Source organism: Meles meles, chromosome 12, assembly GCF_922984935.1.
Source record: "Meles meles chromosome 12, mMelMel3.1 paternal haplotype, whole genome shotgun sequence".
NCBI lineage: Eukaryota > Metazoa > Chordata > Mammalia > Carnivora > Mustelidae > Meles > Meles meles.
In genome coordinates this window covers 14,014,390-14,040,087 of record NC_060077.1, presented here as the reverse complement: position 1 = coordinate 14,040,087, position 25,698 = coordinate 14,014,390, and the positions used below count along the sequence as shown (strand labels likewise).

The window sequence follows — 25,698 nt, the reverse complement described above, 5'->3', positions numbered from 1 at the left end:
ATGGCTCCGTCATTGAGCGTCTGCCTTCTGCTAGGGTGGTGATCCCAAGGTCCTGGGATCAGATCTTGCATGGGGCTCTCTGCTCAGCGGGAAGCCTGCTTCTTCCTCTCCCCCTGCTTGTATCCCCTCTCTCACTATCTCTGTCTCTGTCAAATAAATAAAATCTTAAAAAGAAAAAAGAATACGCTTATATTGCTACTTATTTATCGTTTGTGGACACCCTCTACTGACTGTTGTGATTGAAGCACTACTACCCTCTCTCCCTCGACACAGTTCTACCACTATTTGTAGTTATGCCTACTGGTTACATCAACGATATGATTAAACCTTTATTTTTTCGTTCCAGAAAACAAACAAACAAAAAAACCCCCACAGATATATACTAACTTCCTCACTTTGTAAAATGAAGATTTGGGAGGCCCTTCCTGGTTTTCTACTTCTGCTACCTTCCTCAGTCTTCCAAAGTCTTGTCAATTGAGCTGTTCTAATACTTTTACAGAAGACGTGCATTTTAAAATGATCAGTGGCTAAATCTAAAAATGGAATGTGAGAGCTTATTTTGAGGTAGGACTGAGCATGTTCTTTAGTCTTATTATTGGCCACTCTGTGGGCCTGATCACAGTCAGTGTTCTGCTAGGAGGGCTGGGACCAGGCCTTGGTCACTAAATTTAAAGGGGTACTAAAAACTCAGTAGTTTAGAGACAGAATGTTTTGACACAATATTAAAAAAATAGAAATAAATGCAAAAAATCTGTAATGAAGGAAACATCAGCATTTTAAAAATAAAGACAGGCTCAGCAGAATGAGTAGGGGAGAAAAGATAAAAACAGAAGCATTTACAGGAGTACCCCACCATTAGCAGTGACCTCATTTTATGGCATCTATGATTATATAGCTTGCTTCTTAGAGCTGAAGTGTTCAGATGAGGGGGCGAGGTGACTCAGATCAGGAATATGGATTCTGGACTTCAGGGGTGCCCCCACCACTTTGACCTCGCAGCTTGAAAACCAGGGCAGTGCTGAATTAAGAAATACAATTTTTGTGATTTAAAACTTGAATCGAGGGGAGGGGCCAGCAGATAAATTTATTTTGTCCAAACTTCGAGCATTTCCAACGTAGCTCCTTGCCTGTATATATACTCTGTGCGAGCCTGTTGGTCCAGCAGCACAGTGCTTTGAATAAAGGTCAGCAAAGGGGTCGCCCTCCCGATTATTCCCTTCTACCCCGCAGGAGGAGGAAGCCCTGGGGCCCCTTATCCACCTCGGAGTCGCTGCAAAACGCTGCAAAGCTTCCCTGACAGCTGCAAATTCCTCCCAGGAGCTGCAAAGCTTCTGGGGTTGCCATGGTCGGTGAGAGTGAAACGCTGGCCGCCCTCTGCGGCAGCAGCCCCTAGCAGGCTGTGGCTGCCTCCTCTCCAGTCCCTTTCAAAAGCTTTTAAGGGAGATCCAGGCGGGGAGGGAGGGAGGACGGGGCATTAACCAGGGCTTTCGTCCAAAGCTGCAGGGTCGAATAAAAGAGGCTTTTCTGAAACTAATGGAGCAAGTGCTGGGCTTACTTCAAGGGATTTTAAAGCCCGGGTCTTTCCCCGGAGGAGAGGAGACTGCAGACAGAGACGGTCCTTCTCAAGCTCCACTCGCTGTAGGCGGCTCCTTCCAGGTTTTCCCAGGGATTCCTCACCGGGGATCTTTCCCCGGAGGGAGCGGAGGGCAGAGACGACGCTTCTTAAACTTAACCTGCAGTGGGCAGCTCCTCCTAGCTGGTATCCAAGGATTTCTCACCCCGGGTCTGGTCAAAAAGGAAAAAGAGGGGAAAAACAAAAACAAAAAAAAAGGAAAAAGAAAAAGTCATTCAGCCCCACGCTATCAGGCTCTGGTCAGGACACTGAATGGAGCTCTCGGGTGTGACTTGCCAATTCTGGGGACACTTTCAGAAAATGCGCCACTAACCGAAACGAGGAGAAGCCCCTAGGTCCGGGCCGCTGTGGGCTTTCCCCTCACCTCCCTCCCATCCCGGTCCTCAGTGGGATCCGAGGGCTGGACGGCGGGCGCGCCGGGCGGCTAGAGCACGGCTCCCACGCAGCGGCGGGTGTAGACAAAGAGGCGGCGGTGCCGGGCTCGGGCCGTGGCCGGGGGTGGGCGCGGAGCTCGGGGCGCTGGGCTCAGGCGCCCGGCGGCCCGGTCGGGGGCGGGCGCGGAGGCCGAGCGCGCGGGGAGGAGCCGCGGCGGCGTCTTCTCTTGGCGGCGCGCGCCCGCCCGGCCCCGCGGCGGCGGCGGCGCGTCACGCTCTCCCCCGCCCCGAGCCGACGAGCCGGGAGGCGGGAGGCGGCGGCCGCGCGGCTGCTGCTGCTGCTGCTGCAGTGAGGCAGGTGGCGGCGACTGGCGGCGACTGAGGCGGCGGTGAGCGGGGCGCGGCGCGGGCCCTCTCCCCTTCCCTGGTGCCCTTCTCCCCTTCCCCTTGCTCCGGGCCGGGCCCGCTCCCGTCCTCCGGGCTCGGGGCCGGGGGTTGGGGGCCGAGCCCGGCGTCCGGGAGGGCCCCGAGTGCCTCGAGCGGGACGCTTCCGAGGGGACCCCAGGGGTCCCGAGCGGGTGGCCCTGGAGGCCGGGGGTTCCTGGGGTGCCACACCGCGGAGCCGGAAAAGTGGCCGGCCCTGTCAGCGCCGCGCCCGGCCTTCCCTTCCTCCGTCCGCCTCAAGATGGAGCTTGGACTCCTTGCCCCTGCGCCGCCCCAGGCGCCGCTCCCTCCCGGGCTCCCCGCTCCCTTCCCCGCGGCCCTGGGGGGCTTGGGGGCGGCCTGGACCCCACCGAGGCCGAGCCCGGGCGGGACCTGTTGCCCCCGGGCGCTTCCGCCGGGTCTCGGGAGCGTTCCTCGGGCCCTGCCACCCGGTGCCCGCGAGCCGGAATGGAGGGCACCCTAGCCCTGGCCTCCGTGCGTGCGCCGGCCGGCGGGCTGGCCCCGCTGGCCTCTGGCCTGCCTGGCCATGGCTTTTGTCCCTCTCCCCCTAGGTGGGACTGTGATTCTCGGAGAGGGTGGATGACAAGAGGTGACAAGGATTTCTGAAATAACACCACTGCCCCGTAACCCGAGCCTTCTCCCTCGGCAGGGGATTGGCTCGGAGGACAGATGACACTTGTTTAGAGGTTATTTTAAAGCAGAGCCTTCTGATTCCCCTAATTTGGAGGTCCTGTGGTTCAAAAATCTGATTTTGATTTGGGGATAAACCCTGAACTCGGCTGTTTCTCCACTTCATGTGGCTTTCCCATCTGGCAGGAACCGAGCACCACCCCCTCCTCCCTTCACAGCCCCACCTCTTTGGTATGAAGAAATTCCACGTCAAGTCTGTAATCTTCTACATACCTGTTTTTAGCAAAACTTGGTCACCAGTTACCGTATTTTAAAAGGAGGGTAGAGAAATTTGGATTTTTTTTTTTTTTTTTTAAAGCGACCTTGCCTTCTTCCTGTTTTACATTAGGACAGTGCCTGGCCAGTAAGAGCTCAGTAATTTGTGTTGCTGCTGTTGGGGTTATGATTCCGGTTGGTGTTACTGTTTTATTGTTATTACTATAACCTGTGGTATCCACAAATCAGGAGAACAAATGTGTTTGGCTTTGGGGTTTAATGATAACCTTTTACAAGGATCCTCAGTTATGTTGCTCCTCAGCCTTGGGGCAGTTTTTTCCTCTGGAAATAATAACAATTAACCTTTAGTGAGGGCTTCCTTTGGTCAGGCTTTGGGCAAGTCTTTTATGTTTTATCTCATTAATCAGCTTCACCCAAGGAAGGTGCTGTCATTATCCCCATTTTACACAGGAGGCATGGAAAGGTCAAGTACCTTGCCCAGGGTCATACAGCTAATAAGTGATGTTGTCAGGATTTGAGCTCAGGTATTGACTCCAGGTGCTTAGTTATGAGCTTAGTATTGTGAATTCCTGGCAAGGAGCAAGGCTGGGCTTTATTATACCAAAGGAAGTAGACGATTGCTAGAACAAGGCTGGTGCTGGGTTTTTGACATTCACAGAAAGAGTACATCTTAGGCCTCCTCTTTCAAAGGAGTAACAATAAAATTGAAACTGGGTGGAATCTCTTGTTATGTATTGTCTGAAGATAAAGATCGTGCCCTTCCCTACCTTTTCAAGCTGATCTGGTTTCTGTTGTTTAGGAGTTTCAAATTTGGTGCCCTTCTTACTTGTATTAAATTTTTTTTTAAAGATTTTATTTGTTCACCTGACAGAGAGGTCACAAGTAGGGAGAGAAGCAGGCAGAGGGAGAGGGGGAAGCAGGCCCCCTGCTGAGCAGAGAACCCGATGTGGGACTTGATCCCAGGACCTTGGGATCATGACCCGAGCGAAGGCAGAGGCTCAACCCAGTGAGCCGCCTAGGCACCCCCCAATTTTTTTTTTTTTTTTTTACTCAGTATCTAATATTGAGTCTTTTGCATCCCGTGTCACTCATACACATTAATACATGTGAACTTAACTCAATAATGTTTGACCCTTGCTTTTAAATACTGTCTCTGTTGGGCTTCTAAGCCCAATCGATGATTAATAAGCAATGAACTGGTCCTCTCGTACTCCATACAAAGGTAGGCATCTTTGAATTTTTCACTTCAACACACACGGTGTTCCTGATTATTATTTACAGATATATTTCTGGCCATATATGGCCACACAACACACACACACACACACACACACACACACACACACATTTAATATATTGTATTTCATTCTGGGAATGTATATGGTAAGGACCTTTCACTTTATTTTAAGATTTTTAAAAGTTAAAAAAATTTTTTTAAAAGTAATCTTTACATCAGTTGGGGCTTGAAGCCATAACTGGGAGATCAAGAGTTGCATGTTCCAGCAACCAAGCCAGCTAGGCGCCCCTTTGGTATTAACCAAAGTGAGACTTTTTAACCCCATATAACTTTCTACTTTATCCCAATTACAGCTTCTTAATTCTCTTTCTTGTACAAATGAGGTGTGAGGTCCAGTGTTTTTTCAGATGTTAAGAGTGGACAGTGTTCTTGGTCTCAGTCCGGACAAGCTGATAGTTCTTTACAGCGTTTTTGAAGTGTTGTGATATTCTCCCCAAAGGCAGCAGGTGGGGCTGTGGGGTACCTATCTGTGGGCTGTATTAAGTCTCATTTGGTATTCACGCAACAAATATTTATTGAGCATGGCTCTGTGCCAGGTGCTGTTCTGGGTGCTGATGGTGTAGCAATGAATAAAACTGAGATCTTTGTTCTCCTAGAGCCCCCTTCAAGTAGGGGAGGAATACAATAACCATTTCAATTAAAAATATTGTATGTTGTACAGTGTTACATGGTATGAGAAAAAATAAGTCAGGGAAGGGGAAAAATGTAGTTTTGGGGACAAGAGTTAAAGTAATTGAAATTTTTGATAGGGTGACAAAGAGGAGAACTTGAGAATGTGACTTCAGTTAAGAGCTAGAGGAAGTGAGGGAATGTAGATCCCTGAGGGAAGGGCACAGTAGGAAGATGGAACAGCAAGTACAAAGGTCCTGATGTGGGAGTTTGGGAGTTTTTAAAATATGTATCTGTTAAAATATTTTAAAATAGTGAAAGATACAGATAACGTTATTGATTTTGTTGAAGAAATTAAATATGTGGGAGCATATGAGCCTCAAAGAATTTTACCAACTTGCCTAAAAGGCCACATGGCTAGTGAATATAGAGCTAGAAATTGAACCCTGCTTTATGGTATTTCAAGCAGTGTGCAGAATATGTTGGCAATGGCACCTTAGTACCAAAAAAGGTACTTGATGTTCAGACTTGCTATGGAGTGTATGCTTTGCTATTTTTTTTTTTTAAGATTTTATTTATTTATTTGACAGACAGAGATCACAAGTAGGCAGAGAGGCAGGCAGAGAGAGAGAGAGGAGGAAGCAGGCTCCCTGCTGAGCAGAGAGCCTGATGCTGGGCTGGATCCTAAGACCCTGGGACCTCGATCCTAAGACCCTGGGACCATGACCTGATATCACCGAAGGCAGAGGCCTTAACCCACTGAGCCACCCAGGCGCCCCTGCTTTGCTATTTGTATGCAGGATCTTTGCTCAACCCTGGGAGGCCTTGTAACTGACATTTGCATATATAGCTTTTTCCTGGAATTGTGCTCCTGGCAGCAAAGCCTTCCTTTTTAGTCTTAAAAGTTTCATGGTTCAAAAATCTCTGTTTAATATAAACCTTCATGTAAGTCTCTTCAGTCTTAATTAGAAAGCATTGTCAGTATTGCCCTGGATGTGAATTTTTTAGATTACTGTTTAGGGAGGCTTTAAACTATTACAGCATCTTATATATTTTTAATATATGTAGTGTATGTTTCCCATGTAGATGGGACTCAGAGAATCCATATGCTTTAAATCAGCATTTCAGTTACAATGCTCTTTTAAGGGAAAACAGATTGACTGATGGTACTACATAAGAATTTCAAGGAAGAGCGACCTCTTTAGATTTCAGTCGGGACCAGAGAAGGTGCTTTTTTTTTTTTTTTTTTTTAAGGTTGGCAGATAGTAATTAACCAACCTTGGATTTGGCTAGGAATTCTGGGTTAATATCCTGGTCCTGGCACCCAGTGCCAAGGAATCTTGGCCACCATTAGTGAAGAGATTTTTTTTTTTTTTCATCTCCATCTGGCACTTCCAGAAGGACAGATTCCACTAGCACTAACTCAATGGGTGGGTCTGGTTTTTAATTTATCTTTCCTAAGTGGTTCAGCAACAAAATCTTAAAACTATTCTTTGTGAAATCTTTGAAAAGAAGAACTAGTCCTATTACAGAATCCCTACTGGGAACTCTCTTTGGTATCTCTTTTTCTGGGGAAATGTATTCTCTTCTACCTCTTCTCAGGGATCCTAATGAGAGTACAGAAGTTTTCCTGCCCTAATGTTTTACATAAGCATAAGGTCTAATATACATGCGACTCAGATCAAGTCGTTTGATATTTGTATTTGCCTTTGCTTACTTACGTCTAAGTATAGCTTGGATTAGATCCCAGTTTAAACTCTGCCCATTTTTCACACTTAAAATTGCCGAGTCCTTGATTTACTATATCTTCTCCGAAGTTAAAGGCCTGAAGATCCAGATGTTCTGGATGTACAAATCACCTGAAACTTGGGTTTGATGTATAAAGGGATGGCAACCATAATGAGATTTTTTTCTCAGATCCTACAGATCTTAGTCGTGTAGTGCATTGAAATATTTTGCATATTTTCTCCCCCTCTCTCCTAAAATATTAGGGATATTTTCCTTAAAATCTGGTAAACAAATCTTTTGACCTCCTGCCTTATCTCTTTAACTGATTTACTCCTAAGAATGATATCTTACTGGAGACATTATGTTCTAATACCTTAAGGCAGGAAGGATCCTATTAGACTTTTCTTTTCCAGACTATGGAATAAATAAGCTGTATAGGCATGGTAATTTTTTCTTTTTTGTGGCCTAAGTGAAAGAAAACTATTATCATTAAGTTTCTTTCACACATGGGTGACTAGAAAAAACTGTATATCTTGAAACCATATTGCTGATTACTGTTGTAAGGCATATATGGCTCATTTAGGTTGCTATATTGAGAATCTAGTTGCAGAGTCAAACTTAGATCTTATTTTATCTTATTTTTTTTTAAAGATTTTATTTATTCATTTGACAGAGTGTACAAGCAGGAGGAGCAGCAGGGAGAGGGAGAAGCAGGTTTCCCGAGGAGCAAGGAGACTGATGCGGGGCTCCATCCCAGAACCCTGGGACCATGACCTGAGCCAAAGGCAGACACTTAAGTGACTGAGCCACCCAGGTGCCCCTCAAATCTAGATTTTATTTTATTTTTACTTTTTTTTTTTTAAGATTTTATTTATTTAACAGAGACACAGAGAGAGAGAGGGAACACAAGCAGGGGGAGTGGGAGAGGGAGAAGCAGACCTCCCGCTCAGCAGGGAGCCCAATGTGGGCCTTGATCCTAGGACCCCAGGATCACAACCTGAGCTGAAGGCAGATGCTTAACCAACTGAGCCACCAGGTGCCCCGGTCCTTATGTTTTAAATAATATATATTAGTTGTCTTATAATATGTGGGTTCAACGCATAATGTATAAAACAAACACATACAGGGACGCCTGGGTGGCTCAGTTGGTTGGGTGGCTGCCTTCGGCTCGGGTCATGATCCCAGCATCCTGGAATCGAATCCCACATCGGGCTCCTTGTTTGGCGGGGAGCCTGCTTCTCCCTCTGCCTCTGCCTGCCATTATGTCTGCCTATGCTCACTCGCTCGCTCTCCCTCTCTCTCTCTGACAAATAAATAAAATCTTAAAACAAACAAACACATAACAAAACACAGAAAAAAGCAAGTTATTCATAATCCCATTTCAGTGTTTTAGAGTATGTCCTTCCATCTGAATTTATATTACTATTTTTAATTAAAAGTGTAAAATTTTCACTGGTAATACTCTTAGCAAACCAGCAGAAATCAGAACTACAGTTAAGAAGTTTGAGGTCCTGGATTTGCGTCAGCCTCAGCTTGAGCAAATTGCAACAACCCCTCTCTGGTTGTTGCTCTGTAAAGTGGGGGTGACACCTGTCCTGTCCACCCTGTGTGGTTGCTGTACTGATGGAAGGAATTTGGCTTTGTTGAACCGATGGTTAGCTGGTAGCTGTATGGCGGAGGGAGTCCAGGCTTTCAGATGCCAAGTCGGCCAGGTAACACGAAGACAAAGGAAAGGCGAGTTCTGTATCACTGGTTCCCTGTGATTGTTTTGTGCGTGGTTAGGTTTCTAGAAAAGCTTTTCAGGTGAATATGATCAATCGAAAGTGTCCTGTGTGTTTGGGGAGAAACCTCCAGAAATGCCAGTTTATCAAACATCTGTTGTGTTCGCAAAACTCTCCGGGAGCTCTGTGTCTTACCAGTGAGACAGCGGCAGTGAGTATGGGGGACCTAAGGTGGGACCTGGACGGTCATCACTTCTTAGGGTTGGCTGTGTGTGTGTTTGGGAGGGAGTCCAGGAAGGAGTCCCACGTAGGAATCAGCACTTGTGTTTGCTAATGATGGAAATCCGGGGTTTTGAGGCAGAGATGGTTTAGGTAAGACACCCGAGACCAGACTGAGCAAAGATAATGAGGCATAAAAGTAGCGCGTTGAGCAGTAGCAGATCGTCTGCTGCTCTGTATTTGAGGGCAAGTAACAGGAAGTAAAACTGAAGTGTGCTTTACATCAAGGAGCGGCTTCCCTGCCCTGATGAGGAGTTCATCCTACTTGTCTCCAGCAGTAATCACTGAGTTTTCTGCAAGTCCTTTTTCTGTTGTTTGGTCAAAAATAGCGGCTCGTAGGTGGTAAACAGGAAAAACTGCTGGGTAAACGGTCTTGTTCCCGCAAAGCTGGGCCACTGTCACCACCATCAGTTTGAGTATCTTTTCATACCAGGAAGAAACCCTGTATTCCCAGCCCTGCAATCTGTCTCCACAGACTTGCCCGTTCTAGACATTTCACATAAATGGAATCATACAGTATGACTGACTGACTTCACTTAGCAAAACGTTTTCAGAGTTCATCCATGTTGGAGCATGTGTCAGTTCTCCATCCTTTTTAGGGCTAAATCACTTTCCATTGCTTGGATACACCACCTTCTTGTTGTTCATCCGCTGGTGGACATTTGGGTTGTTTCACTTTTTGCCTGTTAGGAATAACGCTATTTTGAGCATTTGTGTTTGTGAGCGGACTTACGTTATCATTCATTTTGGGTGTATAGCTAGGAGTGGAATTGCTGGTTCATGTGGGTGCTCTACCTTTTGAGGAACCACACAGCTGTTTTCTAAAGTGATTGTGCCATCAGCAGCGAGTGAAGTTCCATTTTTCCCACATCCTTGCCAAGTCATTCTGGTTTAATTTAATTTTATTTTATTACAGTCATCCTAGGGAGGGTGAAGTGCCGTATGACATCTCACTGTAAGTTTGATTTGCATTTGCCTCATAACTAGTGATGTTGAACTCCTTTTCATGTGCTCATTGGGCATTTGTCTCGCCTCTTTGGAGGCTATACCAATTATCTTTTATTTCGACCTCCCAAATATTAAGTGTAAAAACAGCGTGCAGAACACTAGTATGTAAGTGTTTAGCATAAAAGTATACAAAAGACGGGGCGCCTGGGTGGCTCAGTGGATTAAGCCACTGCCTTCGGCTCAGGTCATGATCTCAGGGTCCTGGGATCGAGCCCCGCATCGGGCTCTCTGCTCCGCAGGGAGCCTGCTTCCTCCTCTCTCTCTGCCTGCCTCTCTGCCTACTTGTGATCTCTCTCTCTCACTGTCAAATAAATAAAATAAAAAAACTAAAAAAAAAAAAAAGTGTACAAAAGAATACCGACTGTCTTCTTTTCCAGTTATTTTTATTGTCGTAAAATACATGTAAAATTTACCACTGTAACCATTTTAAAGTTTACAGTTCAGTGACGTTACCTTCCTGTCGTGCAGCTACCACCACCGTCCGTTTCCAGAACTTTCTTCATCTTGCAAAAGTGAAACTCTGTATCCATTAAACACACTAGATGTCCATTCCCTCTCTCCCTGCCCCTGGCAACCATCATTCTGCCTTCTGTCTCTGTGACTTTGATGACCTCATATAAGTGGAATCACACAGCACTTGTCTTTTTGTGAGTGACTTACTTCACTCTGCATGATGCCCTCAGGATTCATCCATGTTGTAGCACAGGTCAGAGTTTGTTTCCGTTTGAAGGCCAAATCCTATTCCAGGGTATGTGTAGACCATGTTCTTCTGCCTGTCTGCTCATCTGTCCATGGGTACTCGGGGTGCTTGTGTGTTTTAGATACTATGAGTAATGCTGTGAATGTGGGCATACAAATACCGCTCTGAGACCCCGCTTTCGGTTCTTTTGGATCTGTACCCAGCAGTGGAATTGTTGGGTCATATGAATTCTTTTTACCTTTTTGAGACACCGCCATTCTGTTTCCACAGTACCTGCACCATCGTGCGTTCCCAGCAACAGTGAGAAGGGCTCCAGCTTCTCCACATCCTCCCCATCCCTTTAATTTCCTGATTTTGGGGAGTAGTCGTCGTAATGGGTGTGAGGTGGTTTCTCCCTGTGATTCTGATTTGCATTTCTCCAAAGATTTGTGACGTTGAACATCTTTTCATGTGCCTGTTGGCCATTTGTGTATCTTTGAAGGAATTGTGTATTCTAGTCCTTTGGCCAGTTTTAAGTTGAGTTTTTCTTGTTGTTGAGTTCACCAGTTATCTTTTATCTCATATATCTGACAGGCATTTATTGAGTACCTATTGGAGGGAACTAGCCCAGATGTTGAAGATACAGAGTTGAGTGAAACAGGCACACCTCTGCCCTTGCGGAACTCAGGGCTTGTATGGAAGTCAGTCCTTTGCCTGGCAGCAGATCCTGGCTCTGTTACTTTACGAGGACCTCCTGCCAACCACTTAACCTTTTGGAGCTCAGTGTTCTCATCTGTAAATTGGGGATTATAGCTACTTCATGTAGTTGCAATGCAGATTAAATGAATTAATGTGTGGAAAACTCAGTAAATGTTAGAATTCTTCTTTCCCTTTCATGTAGTCCCTAGTGTCTTCCTGGCTGCCTGTTGGTAAAGAAGTTAGGTGTCAGCTCAGTTTTCTTCTTTCATTTAAGTCAGAATGGGGAAAAACCCACTTCTGCTCGTATGGGAAATTAAAACCTGTCTTCCTGGCCATGTTTTTGAGTTAGTTTGAGTAGGAGTGCCTTGCCATTATTAAAGGGCACGTTTTTAATGAACAGTTGTCACTGAAGAAGTTGTAATTTATGAGGAGCTAAATATTCAGTATGGAGAGGCATCTCCTGCTCCTCATGTTAGAACTCGTGCTTTGCCAAATTTCAGGCCCTTTGTATGTTTGTCAGTTTTATTTCCCAGAGTTTAATTAAAGGTGAAGTTTTTCTTTTCTTTTCTTTTCTTTTTATGGTTTTAACTAATGTCTACACCCAACGTGCAACTTGAACCCACAATCTGGAGATCAAGAGTCACGTGCCCCTATGGACTGAGCCAGCCAGGCACTCCAAAGGTGGTGTGATAGGACCTGCTGTGTGTCTGTATGGAAGATTACCTAAGCAGGGAAAAAATAACCAACAACGAAGCTGGGTATTAAGTTCCAAATGAAACTATTTCCTAGTCTCTGTTTATAGTATCTAGGGTGCTTATACAGAAAAGCATCTTAGGGACTTGTATGGAAAATGAGTAGAGTGGTATCTTCTCTTGAAATAGCCAGATGTCCTTCAGTACTGTGAAAACAGAAATGTGATTTCTGCCCACCATTGGATCTGAAAAATCTATATAGCAAATATTAAATTTGCTTATTTGCAGAGTAAAAACAAGAGGGATTTTATAAAGAGGAAAAAAAAACCAAGTAATTGTTTTGTGAATTATCTTTGTGCCTGTTTCTTGTTCAGAACAAACAGCTGGTGTGTGTTTGCTTTTAGTATGGGCAGGGTCTGACTGTTGAAGGGGAAGAGACAGTATGCTTTTATTCTTTTGTGAAGATTGGAAAGGGACACCAATTTTAACCTGCCTGGGGATTGACTCCTCTCCCTGCTGTATACAACAGCTTAGAAACTTCTATTCATCAGCACTCTTTAGGGTCAGGAGTTTTTACTCTGGAGATTGAGGTTTTATGTCCTAGACTCTTAAGTAACTGGGACCTTAACAAGTGATTTCACTTTTTAGAGTCCATTTCCTCAGTGGTAAAATGAGGAAGTTGAACTAGATTGCTAAGGTCTCTTCTGAGTCTGAAATTTTATGATGCTATATTAAGCACATTTGTGCCTTTTGACACGTTAGTATAATTGACTGCTGTCGACCTATTAAGTAAGTTCTTCTGGGAGACACTAACCAGGCCTAGTAATTTCTGTCCTTTTTAAGATCTAAGCCGGTGGTATTAGAGTTATAGAGTCACAGAAATTTTGTAGAAATTTGTGTAAATGAGCAAAATATCTCAAATTATTCAGCTTTCCATGTTCCCTTAAAAAAATTTTTTTTTGCAGATGGAGGAACTTGGGGAGGCTGCATATTTTCTGTTTAAGTAACAGGAACATAAAATCTCCACTCAAACTTAGCTGTACAAAGATATTCATAATTGCAGGCGGTTGCATCATGACAGAGTTTCATCTTCCAGAAAGATTGCCTAATGCTCTAGATCTCTTTGGCTTGATTGGATTTCGGTCCCCTCCTTCTCCTTTTTAAAACTGTTACAGGCTTTGAAATTCTGGGTACAATTTGTATTCTGTACTATGTCATACACTGAGTCTTAGAAACATGATTTTCAAGCACAGAATAATTTTTCAATTGGCCATGTATGTCTGTTGATACCCTATTCTGACTTCATTCAACATACATCCTGTACTGAGTCTTCAGTCACTTAAAATTCTACTTCTGACTTTGATAGAGATGTAAAATTTTCTGTTTACCGTCAGTAACTTATTATATGATACTCTCAAACCAGCACTTAAAAGGTCGGTAGACTGATTTTATGAATTGCTTTGTAAGGCCCCTACCTTAGAAACTGGAAGTACAATTCAAATGTGGCACCATTTGAATTAAGGTGTCAGTTAATCTCCAGATCCTTCCTGGCTTGTGTCCTTTAGTGTCTAAATGTGCTTTTCACATTGATTTTTTTTTTTAAGATTTTTAATTTATTTATTAGAGAGCAAGCAAGCATGAGCAAGAGGAGGGGCAGAGGGAGATGTATACACTGAGCAGGGCCTTCTAAGGGGCTTGATCCTAGGACCCTGGGATCCTGACCCGAGCTGAAGGTAGACACCTAAGTGACTGAGCCACCCAGGTGCCCCTCACATTGATCCTTTTAAGCAAACAGTGACTACACTATTTACTTATCTTTTATCTTTTGTGCTCTATCCTTGCTAGACATGTGCACTTTTAATTTTTTTAATTTTTATGTTAACTTTAAAGCTGTTTGACTCTGGTTTGTTTAAAAAGTTACATCATGTATTGTGTATTTTGCTTGTTCTCAGCCTTAGGCTTATGCTACTATATATTAAACATTTTTAAAAAGAGTTTATCTATTTGAGAGGGAGAGACAGAGCACAAGCAGGAGGAGAGGGAGTGGAAGAGGGAGAGAAGCAGACTACCAGTTGAGCAAGAAGTCCAAAGTGGGGCTTAATCCCAGGAACCTGGGATCATGACCTGTGCTGTAGGCAGATACTTAACTGACTGAGCCACCCAGGCATCACTATATTAAACATTTTTTATACTGTATCTCAGTATTTCATGATACTCTGTTAAGAACACCACTATTTTCAGATGCTCTGGCCTCCTGAACAAATTTGAGACATTGTCCACCCTTTTAGGTTTATACCTTGGAAAGACAGAGTCAGCCCTCAGGAAGATGGATTCTCTTTTCTTCTTTCCACTATGGAAAATTGTTCTCTTCTCGTGTACGTTTGTTTCTGACCGGGCTGCATGGCCTTTTCCCATGGCTGATCTTTTCAGTATTCCTGAGTCTTTTAATCCTCTGCTGGAGATGGTGGGGTAAAGAAACAGAGGGGCAGTTTGGAATTTCCTCCACCTCACAGTCACCAGCCTTCCTAGACTTACCGCTCAGGTTTAAGACTATCCTGTTACCCTGTAAGCCAATCACTTAGTTGCTGCTGAAACCAAATGGCCCCGGACTCCTCCTCGCTCTTCTCTCTGGTTTACCTCACTTGTTATGGCCCTGATACGAAGCAATGGATCTGTGGCCTGCGCCCTGAGCTGTGTTTGGTGACCTCTCCTACGTTTTCCCCCTGCTCAAGGGGCTAGCTTCTGGGAGGTCAGCTAGAAGAAGCCTTAGGCAGCTTCATGTCGCTCATCATCATTTCCTACCAACTGACCCTCATGTGCTTGACAGATACTCCACTCTGGAGGAGATGCTCTCCACCCCCCACCCAGTATTCTGTGTCTTCATTGAGAAGACAAGTTTCTCAAAAGTTAAAATGTGGGACAGAGCATTTTCTTCCCTGGGTCTTAAATTTTAAATTATAGCCGTTAGACTTCAAAGTCAAAGACAATTTACTAAAGTTTGGGGGACAAAAATATCGGATTAGTAAGAAATGAATAACCGACTGCAGTTAACCCTTAGCGTCTCTAATGTCCTGCAGTTTTCCCCTCCAGTCCCTAAGCTTGTCTTTTCACATGTTCTGATCTCTCCGATCCTCAACTCTGCCTTGGTTTCTTATAATCAGAAAGGCAGCAAAAGCTAAGCACAATGCTGCTGCAGTAGAATAATGCTTTTATTCCCCTCTTTGTACTTGAGATGCTGCCTCTGCTATATTGGCCTTAAGTCTGCCAGTCACTAACTCTCCGGTTCCTCTCGTGATTCTTGAGACACACTTATTAAATTTTCATCCGTAACTCAATCTCTGTACTTTGCTTTGAGTTTTACTGGCCAGTGCTTTGTGCTGTAAGCAGGTCATCTTTATTCATTATATATCCCCTGTCAAACAGATACTTATTTTTAATTTTTGTATTTTAGAGAGAGAGAGAGTATGCATGCACACACACACTCAAGCTGGGAGATGGGCAGAGGAAGAGGGTGAGAGAGAATCTTAAGCAGGCTCCATGCTGAGTGGAGCCCCAAGACCCTGAGATCATGACCCAAGCCAAAATCAGGATTTGTATGCCCAACTGAGCCACCCAGACATCCCTCAAATAGATATTTTTTAAAAATTTTATTTATTTAAAAATTTTATTTATTAGAGAGAGCGAACACAAGCAGGGAGAGTGGCAAGGAGAGGGAGAAGCAGGCTCCCTGCTGAGCGGTGGGGTGGGGGGCACTCCATCCCAGGACCTGGAGATTAAGACCTGAGCCAAAGGCAGATGCTTAACTGACTGAGCCACCGAGGCGCTCCAATCAAATAGATATTTTAAAGATCCTCTTACTATAAATGCTTTACCCCCTTTTTTTATCTTAACAATTAAATTATTCAGTTTTATATTCAGGATTTTACAGGATTTTTCCTTTTCCTCACGTGTGTTTTAATGAAGTTGGAAAGATGAATGTTGTACACCCAGGGGGATTTAGGGCAACTGGCAACTTATTACTGATGCCAAGAGATAGGCTACTTCATTTACATTCTACCTTAAGCATGTGTTCTAGACCTATACTGTCCAGTACAGTAGCCACATATGTTGAGCACTTGAAATGTGGTAAGTCCTAGTTGAAATGTGCTGTAAATTTAAAATACCCAATGGGTTTCAAAGACCTAGTAGGAAAAAAGAATGTGATACAACCTATTAAATTTTTTTAAAAGATTGTATTTATTTATTTATTTATTTATTTCAGAGAGAGCGAGCAAGAGCACAAGTGGGGGGAAGGGCAGAGGGAAAGGGAGAAGCAGGCTCCCCACTGAACAGAGAGTCTGATGTGGAACTTGATCCCAGCCCAAGGCAGATGCCCAACTAACTGAGCCACCCAAGTGCCCCAGTCTGGTAATAATTAATATTGATTACATTTTGAAGTAATATTTTGGATATATTCGGTTAAATAAAATGTTATTCCACTGTTTTTAGTTTTTTAAACATAGTTACTAGATAATTCCAAAATTTGGATTTGTCTCACAACATATTTTCATCAGATAGTGCTGTTCTAGAAAGTATGCTGGTGTCAACAGAGATAATGATCTAACTTGAGACTTACAGCTCTTACATACCATTCACTAGAGGTAGTAATTGAATAGTTTACCCATAGCATCATTGACCTACTTTTAAAAAGAACCCCCCAGGTGGGAAACTGTATTGCTGTCATCTTCATCAATGGCTTGGAGATAGTAAGATAGAGTTACTTGGTGCTTTAGTTTGAAAATTGCAGTATTGCATCATTTTATGGGTTCTTGTTTGTTTGTTTGTTTTTTAAAGATTTTATTTATTTATTTGACAGACAGAGATCACAGGTAGGCAGAGAGGCAGCCAGAGAGAGAGAGGAGGGGAAGCAGGCTCCCTGCTGAGCAGAGAGCCCGATGCGGGGCTCGATCCCAGGACCCTGGGACCATGACCTGGGCGGAAGGCAGAGGCTTTAACCCGGTGAGCCACCCAGGTGCCCCTGGGTTCTTGTTTTGATGTTGAGTCAGTTTAGAACTTTTTTGAACTCTAAATGTGTACCAAATACTTTCTTAGGTCCTTTGGATACAAAGACAGATCTCACCCCTGACCATGAGGAACTTAGTCATCGCGTGCTGTGCAAACAAGACAGGAGTGTGATTCCTTGTTCAGTAATAGAAGACTGCATAGTGGCTAGTGGAGGGCCCAGAAGGAAGAGCTAGGCAGGAACAGTCGCCAGGAAGGACCCGGCAAGGAGGGGATGCTCTGCCTGTGTTCTTTCAGAGAATGTCCGGGATAGAAAGTGCAGTGCGGAGCAGTAAGGGCTTTGCTGCATGAACAGCCCATCCCTGGGAGGTGACCGCTCTTCCCATCCCAAGAATGTAAGCTCAGCCCAGCCAGGAAAGATGTGTTAAATTGGCCCCAGGCAGGCCTGTCAGCTTGGCTTTTGGTGGTCTTGGGTGAAGTTGGAATACTTGACCTTCTTTGTTTTACTCAAAAGTGAAAGAAAATACAAAATGCTCTTCAGTTTTGTCTTCTCCAGGCCTTTCTGTACATAGATACGAATGTGAATGAAACCGAAAGAGAGAATAATCGAATGACTTGCCTTTCTTTAGTGGAAACATGAGTCAGTTTGGAAAGCTACCAGAGTGTTGTGTAAGTGTTTTCAGTGGCTGAAGCAGACGGACTCGGGTTACACTGCATCTCCCCTGTTGGGGGTGGGGGACAGCAAGTGACATAGCATACAACAGACACTTATATAACCATGACTCCAGGGGACAGGATTAAGCTGTGAATGAACTTCCCAGACTCCAGAATATGATACTAGAACACAGCCTTTGAATTTTTCTCTAAAGCTGGACTTGAAAATGAGCTTCAGAAACACCTCACTCCAACTAGACTTTCCATTACCCTCGGAACTTCTTTACCTTCCCTTCTGTTATTAAGTTCGTGAACTCTGATCCTTTTAGAATTAGAAGGGAGCTCAGACGTCTCAGAGTGCGGCTGTCTGTAGGTAAGTCTTGTAACTTGTCTGGGGCAGGGTTTTTTTTGCCGTCCCCGCAGGGCACAGTTGAGACATGGGTCTCCAGGTGTCCCTCTACCACAGCATGTGGCGGTCTTCCCAGGACTCAGTGCCAAATGCCTCTCCTGGCAGCTGGCCTTCATTGCAGTCTCAGATTCTTCAACTCTCCTTTGCCTCCCAACAGAATTTCCAGAGTTAGTAAATAATGGAGGAATTTTGTTTTGCTCATAGGACACAGTGGACCATGAGGGGACTAGGTGAGCTGTGGGGTTGTGATTTGCCTGGGAAGCTGCCATGCTGTGCTGGAGGGTGCCAGGAGATGCTGAGCTTGCTGGGAGCTGATCTTATCAGACAGGTCTCTCTCCACACATGGCAGAGTGCTCTTACTCTGGCAAAGTTAGAGTCACAGTGGCTTTTCTTCCACTCTGGACCCTTGCCGTCTTGCTTAGGGAGTTTGGATTTGAAATCCAAAACAGTCAGACCACAAAAGGATGGAGTTGGAAATGGATCTGACTTAGTAACCTCTAGTTATGACTGAGGATACCAAGGTCTGGGAAGGAGTTAAAGACTAATTCAAGGTCATCCAGCCGGGACAGAATCCAGGTGTTCATTTCTTAGTCTAGAAATGTTAGTTTTTTTGGTACTTTTTCCTCAAGCCATAACTTTTTTTTTTTTTTTTAAGATTTAATTTATTTGACACACAGAGATCACAAGTAGGCAGAGAGGCAGGCAGAGAGAGAGGGGGAAGAAGGCTCCCCGCACAACAGAGAGCCCAATATGGGACTCAATCCCAGGACCCTGAGATCATGACCTGAGCTGAAGGCAGAGGTTTAACCCACTGAGCCACCCATGTGCCTCCTAAAGCCATAACATTAAATAATAGTAAATGAAAATAGCAAAACAAAAATGAGTAAACGAAACCTTAAAAAAATCAGAGAGGAGTTATGAAGAATATTATTCTTTTTGTTTGAATGATTTATACCGTGTTTATTTGGGAACTGCTTGTTTTGAGGAATCTCTTGTTTCTGTAAACTGCCTAAGCTTCTCTTAGGTTATGAGGGAGAAGGTGAGGTTCAGATTTTACTAAAATACTTCCTATAATAAAAACTTTACATTATGGAGAATGTCAGATGTGCACAGAAGTAGAGAAAATACTGCCATCACCTAGCTGAACAGTTGTCAACTCATCGGTCTTAGCTCACGTAAGTTTTAGTGTGCTGTAATCAGACTTGTAGGTTTTTTACACCTGTTTTGCCCTTGACAGTAAAATGCCTTTTTGCCCTTTAAAAAAAAAAAGATTTATTTATTTGAGAGTGAGTATGTGTGTGCTTGTAGGGGGTAGAGGAAGGGAGAAACCCAAGCTGATTCCATGGTGAGCAGGGAGCCTATGTGGGGCCTGATCTCACCACCCTGAGATCATGACCGCGAGATTAGGACCTGAGCTGAAACCAAGAGTTGGACATTCAACTGACCCCACCATCTAAGAAAATATAGTATTTTTAAGAAAATATAGTATGTTTATTTATTATTCATGTAATTATGTTTTATGTGGTATGAAATATTTTCATCTCAACTGCTTGTCTGAAGAATTTCTTCAGTTGGGCACCTGGGTGGCTCAGTCGTTAAGCATCTGCCTTTGGCTCAGGTCATGATCCCAGGATCCTGGGATCAAGGCCCACATTGGGCTCCCTGCTCGGGGGTGGGGAGGGTGGAGAGGGTGGGGGGGAAGCCTGCTTCTCCCTCTCCCATTCCCCTGCTTGTGTTCCCTCTCTCTCTCTCTCAAATAAATAAATAATCTAAAAAAAAAAAAAATGAATTGTTTCTTCGGTTGACTTAATAGAGGAGATTGTAAAGCTCCAAGAGAAGTTTTCCTTTTTTTTTTTAAAGATTTTATTTATTTATTTTAAAAATAATCTCTAGGGGTGCCTGGGTGGCTCACTGGTTTAAGCCTCTGCCTTCCACTCAGGTCATGATCTCAGGGTCCTGGGATCGAGTTCCCAGTTGCTCTCTCTGCTCAGCAGGGAGCCTGCTTCCCCCCCCCCTCTCTGCCTGCCTGTCTACTTGTGATCTTTCTCTGTCAAATAAATAAATAAATAAAATCTTAAAAAAAAAAAATCTCTACCCCCATCGTCGGGCTTGAACTCACTACCCAGAGATCAAGAGTTGCATGCTCTATCGACTGAGTCCGCCAGGCGCCCTTAAGTAAGTTTTTTTAATCTTTGTCACCGTATTAGGTAAGAAGAGCTAGCTGCTCTAACAGACCCCACCGATTTTGGTGACTTAAACAGGTATAAGTTTATTTTCAGTTATGGAAAAGTCCAGGGTGGGTTTTCTGATGGGGGACGGGAAAGAAGGGATTCAGGGAACCTGGCTTCTTCCTAGTTGTGACACCACCGTCCTCAAGCCATGCTTCTGCGGTTGCCCAGTTGGTCTCCAAGCCACCAGCGTAGGGCTGGGATGCGGGACCACACAGGGAAGATCTTAGGGTCTGGGCCTGAGCGCGGCCCACCGCCCTGCCCCCGCTCCCACTAGTAGGGGGACACCCCGCCCCCCACCCGTCAGCGGGCACCTCGCATCCCATTGGCTTTGACTCAGTCACGTGGCCACACTGAGCTGCAAAGGACCCTGGGAAATGTGGTCTGGGACTCCAGGAAGACCAAGAAATCAGCTTGGTGAACGCTTGGCTACTCTGTGTGCATATCCATTTGTCACGCTGCCGGTGTGTGCTGTATTTATGTTCCTTGTGTGGAAAGCAGCACAGTAGAGGGTCTTCTTTGTGGTTGAAGCCATTTTACCATGTTTCTTCCTGCTTAAGAAACGCTATCATTTCATTAAATAAAACTTATTGTTACTCAAGAAAACACAAAGAAGATCTAAAAACCACCACTAATCCATCACTTGGAGATAATTATTAGTAATCCTTTGTAAGATTTCCTTTCAATTAAAGCATTTTTAACTGCTTAGAAATAATAGTAAATTTTCATAATTCTTATTTTGTGCCTGGCCCATTAACTCCAAAACTTCTAAGAGGGGGAAGCTACAACAGTTACCAGTAGTCTGGAAATTTTGCCCTTTCTTAGCAAAAATACACGATTGCAGAGCTGTGATGAGGCTTTATGCTTTTGGCATTTTCTTTTTTTTTTAATTTATTAAAGATTTTATTTTTTTGACAGGCAGAAATCACAGGTAGGCAGAGAGGCAGGCAAGGAGCGGAAGGCAGAGGCTTTAACTCACTGAGCCACCCAGGCACCCCCAGGCATTTTCCAAAATTAACTTGTAGGTTACCCATCTTAATTCTCACTCCTCTTAGTAAATAGAGTAAATATTGGAGCTGGCAAAGTTAGATTGTCAAGGCAGAGCTAACATTTTAGGTTCATGATTCACTTCCTACTCAGTTTTCAGAATTCTTAAATACTGTTTAATTTTCAGGAGAGAATACTAAGAAAAGGTGTTTGAAACTGAGCCAGAATTAAAACTTGCCAGCTTGAAATACATAAAAATATGTTTCTGGTGGTGAGGTGAAAACTTAGGGTGGATGTGCTTTTCTCTGCTTACCTGCATTGCTTGTTCTGGTTGGCAGTCCAGAAAGATGCTGCTTGTCTCATATAGGAGAACCCTTTGGGATAAGGTGCATTTCTTGAGTCATCAGCTCCAGTTTCAGGGATGTAGAACCATCTGGGTTTTTTGTTGTTGTTTTTAAGTAAGCTCCATGCCCAGTGTGGAGCCTAATGCAAGCCCAAGGCTTGAACTCATGACCCTGAGGTGAGGACCTGAGCTCAGATCAAGAGTCAGATGCTCAACCAAGTGAGGTACCCAGGGACCCCTGGTTTTTCTTTAAAGTGGTGAGGTTGAGGTTGCGTCCTAGAGGCAGACCCACATCAGAATTCTTCTTTGTGATGTCATCATCATGACCTCATAGGCAGGGTTGCTCAAATTGTTTGTGCACCTTTTGGCAAGATATGAGCTGAGGCCTGGCCCGATTCTACAGACACCATGAGGTATCACTTTGTCTCATGTTGGTAGATTGTGTTGACTTTCCTGCAACTTCTGTAGATTAAAAAAATACATAAATGTTAGGCAGTCAGTATTTTTCTGAAGATTGTATAATGGTAAGAAAATCATTGTTTTAAAATATCCTCTGGCAGGGAATTAAAAAGAAGAAAACTAGTAGAGCAGTTTTTTATTATGCAAATGGGTATATGGTTAATCATTGGCTCTATCTGCTGCCTAATTCACTATCAGTTTTCCTGATTTTTGTTCTTTGAAAATATATCTTCAGCATCAGGGGCAAGTAACAATTTGAAATGATCAGACTTGGTTGTCAGAATTAGTGTAGATTATTCATGACCCAGAGGTCATAAATAAATGCAGTATGCATTTATTTATCATTTATCAATAAATGCAGATGCATCACACTTGAGAAGTTATCATTTGTTTTTGAATATATTGCTTTGCTCTTTGTACCTGTTTTAGCTGGAAGAAAAAGTGTTGGTTCACACAAAGGTCCAGAAATCTAGTCTCTGATGGTTAATACATATAATTTCCTCAAGCATTGTCCTCCTTTATTTTTTATTTTTATTTTTAAGGATTCTATTTACGCATTTATATGAGAGAGAGAGGGGAGGGAAAAGCAGACTCTGTACTGAGCTCAGAGCCTTACCCTGGGCTTGATCCCACGACACTGAGATCACAGCCCGAGCAGATACCAAGAGTTGGAGGCCCAACCCGACTGAGCCCCTCAGGTGCCGCTATTTTTATTTTTAAGATTTATTTATTTTTAAAAAAGATTTTATTTAACAGAGAGAGAGAGAGAGAGATCATAAGTAGGCAGAGAGGCAGGCAGAGAGAGGGGGAAGCAGGCTCCCTGCTGAGCAGAGAGCCCAATGCGGGGCTTGATCCCAGGACCCTGAGATCATGACCCGAGCCAAAGGCAGAGGCTTAACCTACTGAGCCACCCAGGTGCCCCATTTTAAGATTTATTTATGGCAGAGAGAGAGTGAGTGAGCATGGTAGGGAGGGGCAGAGGTAGGAGGAGAGGGTCCCAAGCAGACTCCGTGCTGAACACAGAGGCCAATGTGGGGCTTGACCCCACCACCCGGAGATCATGACCCAAGCCAAAACCAAGAGTTGGATACTCAACCGACTATGCCACCCAGGTGCTCCAAGGATTGTCTTCCTTTAAACAAAAACTTTCAAAAATCCTGTGTCCTTATATACTGGGTGCAAGCACTTGATAAATTATCCTCTCCCATCTTTTATTTAAGTAGATACTGGTCTCTTCTAAATTTGATTATGTGAGTTTAAGTTGAGAGATTATTAGGTGGCCAAAAATTTTCTTTTTTGTTTGTTATTGCTTTTCCCCCTCACAAAGCATGTCAGAATTAAATTCAACATCCCATTTTTTGATGTAGACTTTTTAAAATGTCCTGCGTTTCCCTCTGTAACAGTCACATGTCCCTATTTTCTTTTTTTTTTCTTTCAAAGATTTTATTTATTTGACAGAGACAGAGATCACAAGCAGGCAGAGAGGCAGGGAGAGAGAGAGATTGGGGGGAAGCAGGCTCCCCACCAAGCAGAGAGCCTGGTGCGGGGCCCGATTCCAGGACCCTGAGATCATGACCTGAGCCAAAGGTAGAGGCCCAACACTCTGAGCCACCCAGGTGCTCCACATGTCCCTATTTTCTTTAACAAAAAGACCTAGAGTCTTAAAACATTCCTGTTTTTAAAACTACAAGCGCTTCATGGGTCCACTAGGTGTGTTCCCTTTCCAATTTGTCTCTTTAACTGGGATGCCTTTAAGACAGCTTCCTAGGGCACCTGGATGGTTCAGTGGGTTAAGCCTTCGGCCTTCTGCTCAGGTCATGATCTCTGGGTCCTGGGATCAAGTCCCGCATTAGGCTGTCTGCTCAGCAGGGAGCCTGCTTCCCCATCTCTCTCTCTCTGCCTGCCTCTCTGCCTACTTGTGATTTCTGTCTGTCAAATAAATAAATCTTAGGGGTGCTTGGGTGGCTCAGTGGGTCAAAGCCTCTGTCTTCGTCTCAGGTCATGATCCCCACGGTCCTGGGATTGAGCCCTGCATCGGGGCTCTCTGCTCAGCGGGAAGCCTGCTCCCCCCCCCACAACCCCCTGCCTGCCTCTCTGCCTACTTGTGATCTCTGTCAAATAAATACAATCTTTAAAAAAATTTTTTTTTATTAAAAATTTAAAAAAATAAAATCTTTTAAAAAACCACAAAAAAAGACAGCTTCTTAGCAGTGAGCCGTCCTGTATACATAAGTTGATCAGTTTTCATGGTTACAAACATTTCTATGTTTTTGGCATATATTCTTAGGGAGAATAGAAGAATAGAAGAACCTTTGGTTTTTGAATTCCCATCCCCTTTGCAAGATCTTTTTAATGGAGGGTTATCCAGTGGGGTTTGAATAGTAGCAGAGCATAGCAGAGGGGGAGTCATCCCAGAGGCATCTCAGAATGACTGTTGGGTACTTTCCTGGGGCAGCCGAAATAGCGTTTGCTTGTTGTGCTTTGCGATGTTAGGTGGCTCCGGCTTCATTTCCAGCCTTGGGATTCATTACTAGAGTCATGTTTTTATTTTTCCTTCCTCCCAGGTCTTGGTAACTAATCCATTGATTTTTTTTCCTAAAAGCAATTTTTTTTCTTGATCTGGGTATTTTCAGTATTCTTTTTTTTTTTTTTTTTTTAAAGATTTATTTATTTGACAGATAGAGATTACAAGTAGGCAGAGAGGCAGGCAGAGAGAGAGAGAGGAGGAAGCAGGCTCCCAGCCAAGCAGAGAGCCCGATGCGGGGCTCGATCCCAGGACCCTGGGATCATGACCTGAGCTGAAGGCAGAGGCTTTAACCCGCTGAGCCACCCAGGCGCCCCTATTTTCAGTATTCTTAATGAAGCATAGATTGCTTGTTAAAAGGAGTAACTGAAGTAAGATTATGTTGTGTGTTTTGAGAAGTGTGTAGTCTTGAACATACCTCTGATGATCTGTTTAGAACAGAAGGCTGATAGCTATGTAATTTCCTGTTAAAATACTGTGTCCTGAGAGAAGTTCTGTCTGAGAGGAAAGTGGGGTACTTGAATTCTTAGAAATAATAGCCAGCCGTCTGGGTGCTTACCAGGTACTGGCATTAGCCTCATCACGTGACGCCTCCCCAGACGCTGTTCTCTGCCAGCATCTAACACACTCAACAAATGTGTACCAAATCTTGACTTCCCTGGGGGGTAGGATGCATTTTTTGGTTGGGTGGAGGAGAATTGTTGTACTTTCTGGAATCCTGACTTGGAGTAAAGCTGACATTGTCAAGAAATGTAAAGCACACTTCTTTTTGGGAAATACCAAAGAAGATAGGTCTTCTAAGGTTATTTGCTTCCCTGTAATAAGTATCTCGCCCTTTTAAAATTTATTTAGGTCAGATCTCAGAGTTCAATCACAAACTAGGATATTAATCTACTTCAAAATTTTTGCTTATTTGAGGCCTGGCTTTTTTTGGTCTCAAAGTAAACGGGTAGATTACCCAGGGGAAAACCTAAACCCAAACCCCTGTTCCTCTAGTGTTGGTGTTTAGCAGCAAACTTCCTGG

At 44.0% G+C, this 25,698-nt stretch overlaps 1 protein-coding gene across 3 annotated transcripts in view; it reads left to right on the top strand.

The window, feature by feature from the left end:
* The first annotated feature begins 2,258 nt into the window (after positions 1–2,258).
* Positions 2,259–25,698, top strand: part of CLIP1 (CAP-Gly domain containing linker protein 1) — a 122,272-nt gene continuing 98,832 nt past the window's right edge. For all 3 annotated transcript variants that reach the window (XM_046024180.1, XM_046024181.1, XM_046024178.1), the window contains exon 1: positions 2,259–2,396. The gene's annotated coding sequence lies outside the window, so the exon portion shown is untranslated. The remainder of the gene's footprint in view (positions 2,397–25,698) is intronic.